The 16,760-nt window shown below is 46.1% G+C and overlaps 1 protein-coding gene across 2 annotated transcripts in view; it reads right to left on the bottom strand.

The window, feature by feature from the left end:
* Nucleotides 1-16,760, bottom strand: part of SAMD11 (sterile alpha motif domain containing 11) — a 158,983-nt gene that overhangs the window by 121,204 nt on the left and 21,019 nt on the right. The window lies entirely within an intron of this gene.

The following is a 16,760-nucleotide window of genomic DNA, read 5'->3' as shown; positions in this document are numbered from 1 at the left end:
AAATTGTTCACTTAAACTCTTGGGCAAATACTTACAAAGTAACTGTTTTGTTCATAGCAGGAGAAAAAGATTTTGCTTGTCATGTATCTTCCTTGCCTTAGTCAAAATTAATCTGCATCCAGACGTGGCACAAAGTATTTTCACTCACTCTTCACACTCCAAAGGCACCACATGCAAATAGATTTGTCAGCACACGCTTGGAAAACCACTCTGTACACTGTCACAAAGTTTTGCACCAAGAGGAAAGGACAAAAAGGCACTTTGAACACTGTGCTGATCACCAAAGCTCTTCCTTTCATCTGCTGCCTGGAGCAGAGTCAGCCACAGTGCTGGAGCAGTTGCCACCCACAGTATTGACAACAGCCTGGCACCAAGGGCCATCCGCTGTTAGACACACATTGATACACAGGTATGTGCACCCAGAAAATAGATTCTGGGTAAACAAGAGAGCTCATTTTTCTTTGGTTTGTGCCCTGAGAAAGACAGAAAGAGCTAAAACACCAAACCTGAGGTTCTGTGCATATCAATTGGTAAGAGCCAGGCTGCTGAAATATTAGTTTGGCTTTATGGGAGCAGTCATCAGAACCTCAGTCACTAACATTTCAGCCATATGGCAACTTGCATCTCACCCTCAGCACACTAACAGATGTGCCAACAGCTGAAGGGGCAAAAAGCTGGGTTCCAACACACATTCCTTTTTTTCCCACCACCTGGGAAAGGCTTAGGAGGAAGTTGGGGCCAATTACTGAGGATGAATAGTGGAGGAAAGAGATCTTTTTCAGTTCCTGTCTTCTCTTTTAAGAACATCAAGCATGCAAACACTTCTCACATGTGCTTTGCACCCAGAAGCAATGCTGCCATTAGCCATAAACCACTGCATAGAGGTTAAGGCTGTGCTGACCCTCACATTAAAAAAAAGCCTAATTCATTGTAAACATCCAGAAGACACTCAAGTCTATTAACATCCAACTGCTTGTGTTACTTGCCTCCAGTTTTTAAGGAGCCTGTCTCTGTGGTATGGCCTCTAATCACAATTACAGCAAAACACTGATTAGGATGCACATGGGAACATCACAGGACACAAGTATAAAATTGTCTTGACAAAGTAACTGGATTCATTTATAGGGATGGTGTTGCTTTTAATCAGGCTTAATTTCCAAAGAATTATTACTTGCTCAAAAAAAAGAGAATCTTTGTGGATCTATAAATGATTGAGTGCTGATTCTCCCCCTCTCACCTACCAATACCCAAGAGAGCAGACCTGGCATAACTCACCATGGGATTTGACTGCAAGAATGCTCATTGCTCCTGTACTTGGTATTAACTACAAAGATTGTACTGGTTCCCACTGAGTGAATATGGAAATCAAGTTCCAGTCTGAATTAACCTTCACACTACCACAAACACCCTGTGCATCTATAGAAGTAATCTGTGTGTTTATACATTGGCCATATACACCTGTGCAACATACACCAGGCCATTCCTTTCTCTCTTTATAAAATGAATGTGACCCTACCAGTGTCAGTCCCTGAGAAATCCAAGACATCAGCTTTGCTGCCCCTTCCTCAGGATTCTCCTGTGCATTTTCATCTTTATCTCAGGAGGCTAACACAACACCTTACAGAAGACAAAGATATTCTCTCCTCTCTGTGCTCCTGCTCTGCCTCAGGATGACACAGGGATGATGGGTCCCAGTCTCTACCAGCAGTCCTGGAAGGGGATGCAGCTCCATGCAGTGCTCACGGTCAACAGCCAAGTAAGATCGACAAGTGCATGTGTGCCTGGCTGAGTGCAGCTTTTCCTTCCATCTGGAGCTCCAAGCCTTCATGATAAGTGTGTGACTGGGTGTTTTAATTCCTAAGAAGATTCCCAAGAGATTGTTACAGAGAGTAGCTGGCACAGCCCATCTATCTATGTCACTATGGTATCTAGGCACTGTTATCTCATTCCAGATTATAGCTGATTATAAAATAAACACTTCCTTAGGAAACTGCTGGCCCTTAATGCCCTCCTCTGTGACATTCCCTGGGCCTGTTACAAGGCTTTGTCTGCACTAAGAAACTTATCATTAAAATTATAGAGCCATTTCATACTGCACAGCTCCCACCTGGGAAGCTTTTCTGAGAGAGCTACTTTCCTGATCTTATTTGTATTGCTCAGTTGGGGAAAGGCATTATTATTTGGAATAATAATAGAGATCATCCCGTTATACCTACAGTACTTTAGCTACACTTCTGTAACTTTTTTCCAAGCAAACAGATCTTGTTTCTCAGTCCCTCTCATCCTCCATCCTGCCAGTGCTGTGCCACAGAGGAAAGTCTTCTGAAAACAATCAAGAAACCTGCAGTGCCCTGAGAGGCTGCAACTGGAGCTTCTGTGAGACCAAGTGTTGCAGGAGTGGATTTGTCTCCTCATGGAATAGATGGGAACAATCCTCCCCAGCTGATTTCTGCTAATATATTCATCTGTGGCCTGTTAATTAACAAATTACTGCAAAAGTTACACCTTTACATAGCAAGCTGTTTTGCTTAGGTTGGAGGTACTGTGCCCGAAAAGATCCAGCTGCCAGGATCAGGCTTTCAATGTGCATATTTGCAATGGCAAACTCAAAATTCCCTTTCCATTGATGTTCTTGGAGCTGTCTTCAGACTTACTGCTGCAGCAGCTACCTCTGAATGCCACTAAATCAGTAAATCCATTTATTGGAATAGTCATAGAGAATTGCAGCAACCACACACAAACTTAATCCAATTCAAACCTCTTCTATGCAGGGGGAAGCAAACATTCAGCTCTGTTCTCCATGAAACTGGAGTAAAAAAGGATGGAATCTTAAGGATGTATATGGTAAAGAGAAAGCTGTTATCAATGCAAATAAACCCCAGCAGTAACTGAACAGGGACAGAAAGGTGGTGTCCCAAGTATTCCTTTGGCAACACGCTGAAAACACCTCTGGGGTTGTCGAAGGCCCTTGATTCAAGATACAGCTTTTCATCAGCTCCCTAGAACGCTCAGCAGCAACATCTGGAACCCCCATCCAATTATAAGATGAAATGCAGGAGGATCAAAGAGAGAGTTTCCCAGCTCTCATGAGAACAAGCTGGAGCGTGGGATAATTAGCAGCTTCTGGCTGCTGGTAACCACCTCTCACTCGTTAGCATGTCTCTCCAGCCTTTGCACCTGCATGTGCAGTCCCCTTTGCCTCCAGAGTACCAAGTTCTCCTCCATGTGTGTCTCTTAACTTTCCTGTAACAACAGTTGTCCTGCACATCCTAGAAGTTTATATACAGGTCTCTTTTCTCCTCTCCCCATTAAACAGAGGCAAAGCCTTTTGGGATGTATTTTCACTGCTTGGGACTGGGGGTGAGTGCAACAGATTGGGCAGGGAGGGGAATGTGGAGAAAGAGAAAAGAAAGGGTTCAGGAGGTCTGAGGATCCTGGTGCGTCTGCAAGTAACATTAGGAGAGGAATACAGCTAAATAATAACAAAATCATATTTAGTTTGCTTGTTGTATTCTGCTGTGCCCAAGGAGCTCCAATTCAGGAGAGATGTAACTCACTGAGAAACAGTTTCTCGCTAGTTCCCACTTCTTTGGGACTGGCTAACACAATGCAGGCAGCACAGCAGTTTGAAGTCTGAAAGGCACCTTAACAACAGTGAGGAGGCAAGCTGTCAGGAGCAAGATTGAATTGTGAGTTGCTTGCCCTTGTGAGAGAAATGTGGGTTTGCGTGTCTGTCATGTGGGAACACTGCAACCACGGCACTGGACTGGGTTTAAGTGCCTGCTCCTTTCAGGAAGAACAGCAGCCAGTAATTCTCCTCTATCAAAGGTCAGACTAGTACAGAAGGTAGAGAAATGAGAGCTTAGACTGGAATCCCCATCACAAACAGAAGCAAGACCATTTCACCCACGTGCCATGGTAAAACTCCACAAGACGGGGCATTTCCTTCTGACGTATCAACCAACAAGCCAGGCCTTTCCCCAATTCTATGGTGTTCCTGTCCCACTCCTTAGAGCACACAACTCATGTCACCATTCCAGAGCCAAAACCCACTGAGGGACTCTAGTCACACTGTCTACTGACAAAGGCAACTGACTGACTAGGCACATGGGAAGAAACAAGCCAAAATAGGAGTGGAATGTTAACGAAGCCCTGGAAAGCACCAGGAGATCCTTAGATTAAAGGTATCCTAGGAAAGTAACTCAGGCAGTAACAGATGAGGTCAGCCTAAGGATTGCATTCAATTCCATCTTAAAAATGCAACTTTCATATAGTGACTCATCAAAAAAACATCATAAATGTCAATCATGCAGCAGTGGTGGGGTGTGGATTTCAAGTACTCCTGCATCAGAAACACTCTGTGTGGTTGCCTGAATGATACAGCTCTGACCCCAATCTCTAGTCCAGGCTATCTTCTACTTGAGCTTACACAGAGCAGCACACCTAGAGCTTGAAGGCTGTGGTCTCACTCCTCTCATTTGTCCTGCAGGTATAACAGAGTGCTGAGGTGAGCTAAAGCCCCATCCCTTTCCAGGCTGCCCTGGCGAGCTGCTCTGCCCCAGCTCCAGAGCCTGCGAGGTTGCAGTGCTCATCAACGTGAGCTCACTCCCATTGCCACGTGAAGCCATGGGCTGTAATCACCCAGAGGTGTGCACAACCAATACTCCCACCCTTGCCTGACAGACTTCTGAGCTCATGACTAAGGAGGGGTGAGCTCCTTGAGGGCAGCAGGAGTTCCAGCTAAGGGCTCAACAGCAGTGGAGGGTGTGATGCTCTGTTGCAACAGCACCTCTAGTTCCACCAAATCAAACCATGATTAGAAATACATTAGATTCCCTTTGCTCTAACTCAGCTTTTTCACAACCAGCCTTCTTCCAGCCCCTAGAAAAGCCTTTCCCCTACTGCCTCTTCTTTGCCAAGTGGGAAATACTCCCAGGAGACACCAGACCCGGCTGCACCGGTGGGGTGAGCGCCCCGGAGAGACAAGAAACTGGCACTGAGAGCGGCAGAAGGAGACGTCGGCGCAGAGAGCATCGGATGAGGGTACAGAGGCTGCAGACCCAGCTCCAGACAGCCGTCCCGGCCGGCCCCGTCGCTGCTCGGGAACCCCCCGGCAGGGCCCCGCCGGTTGCTGGCAGCAGCCCCGGAGCCGCAGCGCTGCCGCCGGGGAGAGAGGTAATAAATAACCCGGGGAGCGGAGCCCGGCGGGCGGCGCAGACTCTGACCTGACAAATACCCACTGGAAAATCATCACCTCCCGCCCCCGGGAGCCTGGAGCCAGCCCCAACCTGGCCCCAGACGGATTGGGGGCGGGGGGGAAGGATGGGGGCGGCTGCGCAAACACTGGGGCGCGCAGGAGCCGAGCGGCCCCGCCGCCCGCCCCGTCCGGCCGGGCACGGAGGGGGCAGCCCAGCGGCCCCCACACCGCACACACAAGCGCACAGAGCCCAGCAGCTCGTCTCGGGGCAGCTGCGGTGGCTGCAGGCTCGCCGCGGGGCCGGGAGAGGCGAGCGGCGCTGCCCGTGCTGCCGAGCCGTCCCGCACGGCGCGGAGCGGGTGCCCCGGCTCCCGGGGGCTCCCCGGCTCCCGGGACACCGTGTGCCACTGGTACTGCCCAGCCCGAGCCGCCTCTCGCCCGCTCCGGGAGGAGCAAGCACCCAGCGTCCCAGGGGCAGCAAGGAGGGGAAGGGGGGTGTGCACAGACAGATGCTTTATTTTCTGCTCCGTGCAATAAAGTGTGATTATAAGGAATATAAGAGGGAGCACAGCTTGAATTGCAGTTTGTGGGAGAGCCTGTTGTTAACCATCAGGGAACTATTTATTCTCTAAGCCTTACTGATGCTCCTTGGTCAATAATGATAAAGGGGGGGGGGGAGGAGAAGAAGTTGAAGCCATTATAAAGAAGCAATCCCATTACAGAGAAGCAGCAGCAACAGCCCCCCTCAGAATCTATGATTCCCTTAGGTCATGTCTGGTGAGCTCAGACCACTGGCCACTGTCAGTATTTACCCTGCATCATTAACCCACCCAACAGTTTTTTTTCTTGCCAGAAATGACTGATTTCTCCAGCCCCATGGCAATCACCATTCAGGGAGGCAGAGCACTGCTCCCCTGCTGCTCAACTATCTTCAGTGAGATTTAATAAATAAATAAAGAGCTGCATAGCTGACCAGCTCCTCAGGAAAAGGGGCTATTTATTGTGATTAAATATTCTCTGCTCCCCCATTCTGACACATATTCACCCATGCCACACATGTGTGCTTGCCCCCAGCCCTCATCAACTCACTAGATATTCTTATTTACTGTTTGCATTGCTGTTACATCTCAGGATCACATTGCTCGAGGTGCTGCACAAAGGACAAAAGACAGCCCCTGTCCCCAGCAGCTATTTGATGCACTCCAAGACTCTGCTGGTTTTGTGCATTACTGAATTCCAGACGAGTTTTGCCAGTGTTTCAAACAGGATCAGAGTCATATCAGGCCAGCTTTAGAAACTTCTGGCATCCAAACTGGACGCCAGATCAAAAAACCCAAACACAGCCCAGAAACCTAAGCTCAGAGTTTGTTTCCTTTGCTCTGCCACAGGGGAGCTGGTTGTATTTGAAGGTTTTGCTTAACTCCTCCTTTACTCCTCTCCCTGGCATCATTCCATCACGGGGGCTCCACAAGCCACACAGGGCTGCACACACATCTGAACACCCACCAAAGATTATTTATGCCATGTTCCAATGCACAACCTATAACAAAAAAGCAAAGCCATGTTGTGCAACAACACTTCACTCACTGCTGTGTTCCCAACCCTAAAATGATCCTCAGAAGTTTTCCCTGTCTCTGCCTTAGACTCATTTCCCAATCTGAGATTATCCCTTGGTCCTTGCATTGTGATCATCTAAATCATGGCCAGTAAAGAAATGAGAAGGGGGGGCATTGCTGATTTATCACTGTTAGGAGTTTCCCATAACACAAAAAATCTCACTCTCCTTACCAGGAACAACATCAGCTCTGGGAAATGCAGGTTTTCTGACAGCTTTGCCACTTGCTCAGTGCACTCCAAGTCCTAGAAGCACAGTAATGAGCGAGGGGCAGGAGAGCAGGAGGCCGTGGGAATGCAGCTATGGCAGAGGATGGGCTTTCTGGGGCCCAGAGTGGACAGAGCACACGGAGAAAGCAAACATGGGGTGTACAAGGAGAATCACAGTCACCTCAAAGGAAACAGCAACATTTTCTTAGGGTCCTTTATACCTATGGTCTTGTAGCTCCCCTTTTTTCTCTCTGCTACCTGCTGTGGCCTTGACTGGAGTTACCAAAGGTGCTCAAGGACTGGCCTGGCTTTAAATTTTAATGTGGATGAAGCAGAGAGGCCTTGGCCATAAAAAATTGAAGTTTATACATTTCAAAAACACACATCTTTTTCCTCAGAGAAGACAAAAGGTCTGTGGGAGTGGAAAGTGCATGTCCTTGGGCTCCCCAGATACTTAGTCCTGAAAGTCTCATTCTGAGACAGCTCCAGTCTCCTTTACATTTCTTTGAAGGTTCTGCCTTCAGCCTGCAGAGCAGGTTCCTTCTTTCAGTTTCTGGTTTGGGGAGTTAAGTTATTCTGTTACCAAAGAGAACTTTTTCAGGGTTCTGGAGACATGGCAATTCATTAGGTCTTTTCACAAAGCAACAACACTGACAAAACAGGGCATCTTTTTGCTCAAAGCCAAGTGACAGGCTAAAGGTTCCTTCAGGTGGACACTGGAGTATCTCTGCCAACTCAGAAAGCATTATTCACTTGATCATTGGTATGTGCACAGGTCCCCAAATGTAATGCTGCCTCTTACGATGTTTTGAGTTGTGGAAATGCTCCTAAACCATGATTAAGAGTAGCACTGAGTGAACCTGTTGTAAATCAATCGGGATGGTTCCTCCCCAACCAGAACAGGGATCAGCCTGCTTTAAGGGCCATCATTACATGAATCTCTTTTAACAGGCAAGATGAAAATCAAGATCTAGAAGAACAAGCAGGAGAAGGGAGGGATTACCATTCTCTGATTTGTTGCTGCCAGCAACAAGCAACTCCAATTAACGCTGTTATTCACACTCATCAGTGAAAGAACTGGGGACCATAACCCTGCATGAAAGCTTGACTTGCAGACTTGGTACAACTAAAACCAAATCCTTCTGTGGAAACCAAGAAAGGAGGTTCACTATAGCTTGGAGGAAATGTGAGAGTCACTGCTTAGGGAGAAAGCCACGTTTCTTCCCCTGTAAAGGGCTGCCTGTCTTTTTGCTGTGTGATGCCTTCTGTAAGCTCTTTTAGGGGCAGGGGTATAAATCATAATAAAGCCATGGCATGGCATATAAATCATAATAAAGAATAATGATATGTAATAAGGATGAATAATATTAAGAGGAGAAGCATGTGGGGGAGAGAGAGCAAGAGCCTGAACACATCCACACACACAACTGCACAAACACAGAGAGAAAAGGTGCCTGGTACTGGGTTTTAAAGTGAGCTTTTTTTTTTCTCAGTGGTTATTTTGCTGTCAACACATTGACTCCAGCCTCTTTTCACCACTTCCTTCTCCTACTTTCCCTGCCTTGTTGCACATGGAAGGCCAGTGAATAAACACGTGCAAGTATTAACCTCCTCAAAGGACTGTGAACTGACGTTACAGTGGGAGTTTAAAAACACCCAGCTCCCACAGGTCCTGTGCCTGCAGACAGGCCTTCCCCCTCTGCTTTGGGTTGCATTGTGTCACCTGAACAAATCAAGGAGCAGGTATTATGCTAACCACAACACACAACTGTCCCTTTCCACTGATGCTTCCTAACAGGGTAACGCTGCCTACACTACTCACTGCTACTACAGAGGGCAAGCCTTGAAGAGTGACAGGGACCCTAACCTGCTGGAGGGCTGCTTGGCTGTTCAGGGAAGAGATGGGTTCCTGAAGGCCAGAAGAAATAAGATTTTATGTTACTTCATCCATTCTGAGTAGATGTAATAAAGAGAACTCAAGAAGTTGCCACCTGGATAGTTCTAAGGATCCAACACCTCATGCTGCTGAGGAAAGAGAGCTGGGGGAGAGAAGAAAAAATGGTGAGAAAAGACCTCAAGGAACATTCAGCAGTTGTAGTAAGAAAACAGAGAAGAGGAAAACTCCTCAGTGTCCAGCAGTATGCCCTATTCTTCATGTAAAACTAATGCATTTATACATACAGACAGAAAGACAGGCCCATGACTGATGGGGTAGAAACCCAGAAGGAAGGATTAATAGGTAGACACAATGAGAGAGGTATTGGGAGGTATGGAGAGACTTCAGATGTAGGTAGGACTCTCCTTTTCTGACCTGTCTAAAGAACCTGGCAGGCTGCTGGAGCTCTTCAGAAAGTCATAGGAACAACAGACAGTAGCACCAGGCACTTTAACTAGTTGTAATACCATACAGAGTTTGATATACTTCCCAAATACCAGGATTTATTAAGCGTAGCTCCGCTGCTTCCACTTCTAAAGCCATAAAAGCTCAAAGTGTCAAAGAAAGAGGTTCCTGCTTTTATCTGCTTTATTTTGTGGGACCTTTTTAATCTGCAGCTGAATGCTCATGGTTCTACCAACCTGAATCATACAGCTGAGAGGGGGTTTTATTTTTCCACACCATTTTTTCATGCTGGCTGCACTTCTGGACAACAACTTCAGGACAACAAAGCAAGTTGTCCTGTCAGACAAGGGCAATCCTTTGCCCAGCCTCTGGCACTCCCTAGAACCACTGGTAACCTCTGTGCATTGCTGTGTCATTTTTCAGCTGCATTTAAAACCAAAGGTGGGTAGAGGTAGTTGAGTGAAAGTCTGTAAAAGTCTGTAATTACAACAGTGTGAATGAGACTTGTAAAAAGTGAAATAAACCTGACACAAAGGAGAAGCTGAGAAGCCAGACTCCCTCCCTCCCAAACCAAGAAATCCAAACACAATGTTAAAACCCACAGGCAGCTGGTAACACACCCTGAGAAGCTGATAAAAACCAGCTCCACGAGAGGTTCTGTATCTGGAAAACATCCCTGAATGTTCACCTGCAAATTTAGTCCCAGGCACTGGGTGAGAGCAATCCCATCTTAAATATGAATGTAGTGCAGGTGAGGGCTGAAGTGGTGAGGCTGAGAAGCTTGGGCCTCTTCTCCATTCTCAAAGGGAGTAAAATGGCAAACTTATCCCTACCACTGTCCTTTTGGGGCATCACCAGTCAGGTGTTGAGCTCAGCTGCAGGGGAGCAGGACACAAGTGGAAGTTCTAACTTCAAACTCTGCTCATTGCAGGACTGGATTAGTGATCCAGTGTTGCTCTACACAGATGTGTTTGTCAATCTGCTGAGGAGGGAAATAAATACATGTTTGACATCTTCAGTGCTAGGTGCTAAGATCAGACTAAGAGCACAACAACCACACTTCCCTTCCATGTCCTTCTCCCTTACAGGGAGATCTGGACTTCTCAGCTCCTTGCAAAAACTGGTTAATCTACTAATCAGTGTAGATTAGACTAAAGGGGTTTTTTTGTGTGTTTGGGTCAACAGATTCTCAGCAGGAGCTTGACTAGAAAATCCCAGGGATAACTAGACTGCTGGCATATTAACTGAAACTATATATCTCTCTACATATAACTATATAGCTACACTGCTAGCAGTTAAGTTGTGGTTGGACTTGATCATTTTTAAGGTCTTTTCCAACCAAAAAGACTCTATGGTTCTGTATCTGATTAGCCAAAGCAAACAGGGTGGAAGGGTTGGTACAACTTTAGAGAGCTGATTGGATTGGGGCTACTGGTCAAGATACATCCCAAATGATTTGCTGGTCTGGTTAACCAGTTCCATTTCAGGTAAGATGAAACAGACTTCTTAGTCATCAAACATTAGCAACAGAAACAGGAGAAGGGAAAGCTTGCTTAGCTGGTTAAATGTCTATTTAAAATGCTGATGGCCCACACTGAAATCCACGAAAAAAACGTATTTATCATTGTTATTAAGAATAATAGAAATAAAACCAGTTTTAATAGCATGCAGGGTTTGATATATTTCCCAAATACAAGGATTTATTAGTTTGAAGTCTGTGTATTTATTTGTTTCTCCCTCCCCAGTCCTGCTCCCTCCTTCTAACCATCCTGAATTTTTAATGCACACCGTTTCTAATGTCAGCCGTTTTTCTTGTAAGGGTTTTTTTGACATAACTTTATATTGCTACATCCTTTTGTTGTTGCCATTCCCCATCCTTGTTAGAGGCTCCACTCCCCTAATGAAGCTTGTCTCCTGCCAGGATAATAAAAGAAAATAGAACCAGAGCTGAAGTGAGGCGGCGAGAGCTGTGTGTCTGTGTGTGTGTCTGATTAGAAATAAGGGTGACACAAAATAAGTGCAAGAGCAGCTGGTTCTCCAGGGACTCCCAGTTCCTATACGTGGCTCTGTGTGTGTGTGCACATATGGATGTGTACATGCACACATAGTTGGTACAGATCTGATTATTTATAGACACACACTGACAATGTGGAAGGACTTGTTCAGAAGACGTGTACTGCAGGCCTTAGAAGGGGACATTCTGCCTGTTTAAAAAGAAACAGCACTCAAAGTAGTTCAATGACTTCCCAGTGTCTAAATTTTAGGGGTATCCTTCTAGTATTTCCCAGTAACAAGTTGCTGATTAAGCCTATTCAGTAGCTTTCCAGCCAGTGTCTCTTTTCCTCCTCTGCTCCATCTGTCTTCATGAGTGTCCAAAAAATGAGAAGGCACCTTACTCCTGTTGCCATTCAAAAGAACAAACACAACTATTCCCACATCCCAGGAAATGACAAAGATCTCTGCTACCCTGTGGGTAAAACCCCCTTCTTCCCAGCACTCAACTTTAAAAGAACTGGTCTGTTAATGGCATATACACATTGGCATCTTTGGAGCAGCGACAGCCACTACAGAAAACATACTGTTAACCTGGAGAAGAGCCCCAGCAACTCTTATTTCCCATCAACTGCCTTGTTTCCAGTGGGATATCCATCTTTTAAGCACATCAGACACATTAACATGAGGAGAACCTCTACATATTTGTGGCCCTCAACATCTGAACTACTTACAGCTATCAACAGCTCTACTCAGTTGTCTGTAGCAGTGCCACACACTTTACAACTCATGGCAGTTCCCCCTATTTCTCCCTATCAGACCAATTCTAACATTTAAAAGCCCGAGTGGTTATGTCTGGGCTTGGTTTACACACTTAACAATACACTGAAAAGCTTAACTGAAACTTCAGGTGGAAATTAATCCAGTCACCTCTTGTTCCCTAATGGATTTTGATCATCTTCCCCACATTGTGACAATCTCTGGCATGGGAAGTGATGTTTGTTTTAAGGAAGGCCACACTTATGGAGTCTACAGGGAACTGTAGGTCAAGACAGAGACACAATGACATAGTTCTTACTAAACCAGAGAAACAGGAATGACTAGAACTACTGACAGCTGCAGGAACAATGACAGATCAGCAAGGAAAACACTTGCAGCGTGTAAGATCTGGTTCTATTTTGTCCTCTTCAAGTTGTATTTTCATAGCTCCAGAAAACACCTGACAATTTTTTACAACCAGAACACCCATTCACTGTCCTCCTTCCGAAATTCTGGCTGGAAGTCTTAGAAACTTACTCAAAATAGGAACACAAAACCTGCAAACTGATGGGCGAGCGACCCGGCAACTGTTTATCATCAGGATCCAGAAGATCAGACTGGAGTAGAAGCAAAGGGCAGCTAAAGTTAGGCATGCCTAAAATCAACCCATTTGCATGCCTCCACGATGTGAGAGCAAGTATTAGAAGCACAAGATCAAACCCCAGTGCTAACACACAGCCTAGAGATAACCAAGCACCGGGAATGATGGTGCTGTTATTTGTGTCAAAGGACAGGTCACAGTTCTATGAAGTGCAACCAGTTTTGACAGAGCAGAGTAATCAGCAAGATCAACAGAGTGCTCAATGACATGAGGAATCCAAGCTCCAGGATGGATGTGGCTCCTGGAGTAGAAGCATCCCAAAGAGGTAAGCTCTTGTCTGATATTCTCCTTGATTTGCTAATGCCAGACAGGCAACACAAGTTGTCCCTCACACACAGCATGACACTGCAACTCAGGAACACCATCTTTCAGTCCCAAATTCTGTACCTGTCATTCTGTAGTACCTTGAGTGCTATTTTGAATCCCAGCCTTCTGTGTTACCTTATCAAGCCTGGAAGCTAAATACATAAGCACGATTCAGTGCCCATGCAAAGGGTTTGTGTGTGGCCTCCAGAAGAGGTGAGGTTGTGCATTCATTTACCCCTTTCTTTCAGACACAGCCCTGAGCTCAAGCTAAGAGGTAAAGCCACAGTCAGTCTCCTCTGGGTACTGTGGATCTCACTCTGGGATCACAATGACCAGTGCAGAAGAAGTGTTAAGGCCACCATTCCATTATTAGATGCTTTTATGGAGCTATAGCAAGGTGCAGATGTGAGTGTGCTCTTGAAAAGGTTTGCCTTGGATGTAAAAGCACAAGACCCACTGAGACCTCTCCCTAATAAAAACCAATGTGTCTGTCCCAAGGCAAGTTTGGATCAAGGAGAAGAGAGCCATGAAAACCATAATGACATTAAACCAAAACTATTGGTTTCACACAAACAGAACTCCTGGGTGGCAACATGAAGCCAAGAAAAGAAAGAATGGGTCTTTCATGGAGAGATGGATCACAGAAGGGGAATATGCTACACCACCAGCAGATCTGAAGGGAAGATGAGATTTTTCCCTTTGGCTGTCCTGACTAGACAATGGGACCAACAATGTTATGATCTAAGAAAGACAATGTACACACCAGAGAGGGGCACGGCAGCACTGCCTGACAACAGTTATTTCACTGGAGACAATCCATACAAATGTTTCTCTCTTTTTTTTTCATGGAGGAGGGAATGATTTGTTGTTTATTTTAACTGAATTCCATCAGGAGGGCAAAAAAGCAGCCCCAGCTGAAAACACCCAGTTCACAGGGGTGCTAAAGGACACCCAGCAGGTTCACAGCTGCTGCACAACACACCCTGCCCATCCACCATTCTAATGCTTAGGAGGTGCAGGCTGTGCTGTATTAATATGCAAAGTGTGCCTGCCTTCCCAATTAAATGGAAAATGCTATGATTAAAGGCAGTCAGAAGATATTAGATGGATAGTGCTGAACTATGGGCTTTATATCCTACACACAGAAGCCCCACAGGAGTGCTGATGGAGTACATGCCGGGGAGATTACCCAAGGCAAAACAGAGCTGGGAAAGGAAAAACGCTTGAATACATAGAAAAGGAAGAAAATGAGGAAGCTGTTTACAGGAGGACTGAATTAACACAGTACCTCGTCCTGGTCTCTCAGGATGTGGGCCACACACATCTGGAGGGATTGCTCCTAGAAGCCAAATTCTGGCACATCATTTTGAGGGAAGGCCTCAGAAGCTGAGTGAATCACAGCACAAGGCCCAGAGAGCTTCACAATTCATAGCTGCATAACCCTGAGGCAAAGCTCAGAGGGGACAGGCCTTTCCTATGCCCCCTCTTTCCTTGTTAACATCAGCATTTTCTCCTTTCCCAGCTAGCTGGGATGGGAGAAAACACAGCAAAGTCCAGCATGGCGGGTAATTCACAATTAAACCCATGAAGATGAGACGATAAAACAGGAAACATTAATAATTGATTGGAGAGTTCCCTCTGCTTTGCCATGAAGGACTCACTCTAAATCACCCACGTAGCTTTAACCCTCCAGGCTCTGCTCTGCATCTCAGCCCCAGGCCACGGAGCCAGTTCCCTCCGCTGTCTCTGAAGGATGCTGTGCCCTGTCACCGCTGCACTCGGTGCCCGTGTTTCATGACTTGCATTTAATTAAAAGGGATGGCAATGGTATATTTATAGGGACTTCTAATCCTCACACTTATATTTTCAGTTGCTATGGGTTTCCTTCCAGAGTTTGCTCTCTCTCCCCCACCCCCAGCCTGTAACGTGCACCAGGATAAGGTCTAATAAATCCTGCTGTGTAATTGGCTGTATATTTTAGGGGTTCATCTATCCCAGTGCTGTGAAAACACAGGCCTTCAAAAAATTACTGTAAGGACAGAAAAGCCTGAGGGAGGTAGTCCAAAGTGCTTTATTTCCTCAAATGACTGCTGCTAAATCGTTAGAGGTACAAGGCTGGAGTGCTGAGTGGAACTAAGCCAGAGCCAGTGGCAGCTGAGATGTCACAGGACGGCGCTTGAAGGAAAGCAGTCAACCAGAAGTTACACCTTTGTCCAGAATGCAAGCTTGCTGTCCTGCTTTGCCTGTCTGAGAGCAAGAGAACTGAACAAAGGGCCAACCAGAGGGCACCAAGTACCTTCCCACTGTGCAGGTGAAGGTAGAGATGCCTGATGCGTATTGATGCAACAACTCTTCAGGTTCTAGTGCTTTAGAGAATATCTTAGTCCAACCTCCCTGCTAAAGCAGGTTCACCTAGACCAGGTCACACAGCCTGAATGCCACTGCACAAACTCTTCCCCTTTGCTATCATCTCTCTGTGATGTTAGCAGAAGCCAACACCCCTTAACTCACAGCTTTCCATGTTTATGTCCAACATTAATGTTATTTAAACATCACTTGATTTCTTTTCTTCTCTCCCCTGTGGATTTCATGCTGGGTTTCTTATTTCCCTCAATTTTTGGTTCTAAAGGATAGTTTATTAAGAAAAGCTGACTGTAGCTCCAACTCTTGCCTGCTGGAACAGCACTGGTGAAGTAAAAAAGCCACCTCACAGGAGACAGTTTTATTCTGTTGATCGGAAGTCTGCCAGCCCAATTTATGATTGGACATAAGATCTCCAAATCTGGATTTATGTGCTGTAGTATAACGGCAGGTCAATGAGATTAAAAGTATGTTCATGAGAGAGCTGTAAGGCAATTTGAGTTTCATGGGTCTGTGGTGATTGGGCATTCAGTCTAAGAAAAGCTGCGTTAATAAAACACTTGCAGTCCCCAGGAACAAGCTGCACATTATTCATTACTGCAGCCTGGCTGCAGTCCCCTTCACCAACACCCCCTCACCATAAAAAGAGAGAGAGAGAAAGAGAAGGGGAGGTGGGGGGAGAAAGCAACTCTCTCCCCCTCCTCCCTATTGAGATGAAGCCATCAGGGAGATGGTGCCATTGATAACGAATGGGCTGAATTAGCAATAGAAACACTTCTCTTCCTTATCATATGGTTCACATAATCAAAATGAGGAGGGGGAAGAGGAGGGGAGAAGGAAAATCTGAGCCTCACATATGGATCTCCCCTGCTAACTGGAAAATAGATGGACTAAACACAGACCAGCAGCTTCTAATTGCATGCAGACTAAGTCCCTTGCCTTCAAGGAATTCTTGTTTATTGAAGAAACACCACCCTACAGACCTTAAACACGGTGCTCACAGGAGTCTTAGCCGAGTCCCACAGGCTGGTGCAGGTCACCTGAATCACAGCAAACCCATGTACATTGTAGACATGGGCTTCACTATTGCCGTTGGATCTAAGGCCAGAACCCCTTGCCACTCAGAACACAGGCTTGGGCTGGTTTGACCCACAGGTTGGATGCTGCAAGTCCTGCAAACCAAGGGTTAAATTCAAACATCTCCCAGGGTTGGAAGTCAAACCAAGACTGAAGTTCAGTATGTTATCATGGTAACTTCCAAGTGAAGCTCAGATCTTGATCCAGGGCTACCTGTGGGCTCAAAGTTGTTTGCTTCTACC

Source organism: Colius striatus, chromosome 21 (assembly GCF_028858725.1).
Source record: "Colius striatus isolate bColStr4 chromosome 21, bColStr4.1.hap1, whole genome shotgun sequence".
NCBI classification, from domain to species: domain Eukaryota; kingdom Metazoa; phylum Chordata; class Aves; order Coliiformes; family Coliidae; genus Colius; species Colius striatus.
This window is presented reverse-complemented; position numbering and strand designations above follow the sequence as displayed.